Raw genomic sequence first — 1,476 nt, 5'->3', positions numbered from 1 at the left:
GAGGGTGTGGCCGAGGGCCGCCGGCGTCCGATGGTGCGCCCCGTACTCCACCCTGACCTCCTTCCTGGTGTGGGTGCTGCGACAGGAGGACGGGAGCGTCGCCGTCAGCAACGCCAGTGTGAGCTCCCGGGCCAGGCGGACCGACGTGTTCGGCCTGGAGGCGGGACACGCCTACATCCTGTGCGTGAGCGCGCGGAACGGCGCCTCGGCGGCGTCTCACGCGCGCTGCGTGCCCGTGGCCACGCCCCGGGACGGCGAGGCCATCGCGCTGTACACCCTGGCGGGAGGCTGCGCGGCCCTGCTGCTGGCGGCCGCCGTGCTGAGCGTCTGTCTGCAGCGGCAGTGCGAGAGGGGGCGGGCGAGTGGCGGCGCCCCGGCAGCGCTCCTCAACAACCCCACCGCCGCCGTGCAGATGCTCCACGAGCCGCGGCTCGCCAGTCTCGTGTCCATCGCCAACCCAGCGTACGCACATCCCGAGGAGCGTGCGCCCGTCAACGCGCACCACACGCACAGCAGAGAACAGCCCAAGAAGTCCACCAACGTCAACAGGAAATAAAGAAAGGACCGTCACTTTTTATTATGATAGGAAGTTATCATATGTGACCAAATTTGACTGAGGGAGCAGGGAATCATAGCTTCAAATTGACATATTGGTTGTTGAGTTTTGCCCCACCAGTTTTGGCTTATAGAGTAATGTCTTGCAGAGAACCAGCTCAGTGGCCTTGTGGTTAGAGTGTCCGCCCTGAGACTGGGAGGTTGGAGTTCAATCCCCGGCCGGGTCATACCAAAGACTCTAAAAATGGGACCCAGTGCCTCCCTGCTTGACACTCAGCATCAAGGGTTGGGATAGGCTCCTGCCCTACGGGCCTCATGGCTCGGCAAGGCTACTTACTTGCAGAGAAACAGCGGGTTGAGAAAACAGGCTTGAAAGGTTCACTTCTGTGGTCTCTAACATTACAGCTAGCTACATGTTTAAGCGTTTATTTCATATTTACATGTCGACTTCAGCTCTGACACTTATTTCAGACATGCAATGTCTGAAAGTATGTGAAGAGTCTGCCTGTGCTATTAACTCATTTTGGAGAAGAAAAAAAACTTTTTCTCCTCTGGTGAAAAGCTGTAATTTGTGCCATGGTAGGCTCTCAGTCAAATCTGTTCACATATTATCGTGTAATTTATCTAGCAAACGTTCCAGCTAGTCGTGCATAGAGGTTGAAATTTCATCCCGTCAATATTTGATGCCAGGCTCCTTGTACGGTCCGTTATATTTACTGTGCTAATGTAAAGTAGTGTTTTCTTTAACCACATGACTGTATCTAGTGTATACATACAGTGCCCTATACCTTCTTGAGTTAATTCTTTCAGTATGCAGTATAGCCTACTTAAATATATATATATATATTTCTATAATACTTTCTACTACAGTGGATCTCTTGCACCCCAGTCAAGCTCTTGATTGCGATGTTTGAGGCATAA

The sequence above is a fragment of the Protomyctophum parallelum genome (assembly GCF_964188405.1).
Source record: "Protomyctophum parallelum genome assembly, chromosome: 11".
NCBI lineage: Eukaryota > Metazoa > Chordata > Actinopteri > Myctophiformes > Myctophidae > Protomyctophum > Protomyctophum parallelum.
Note: the sequence above shows the minus strand (reverse complement) of the source record.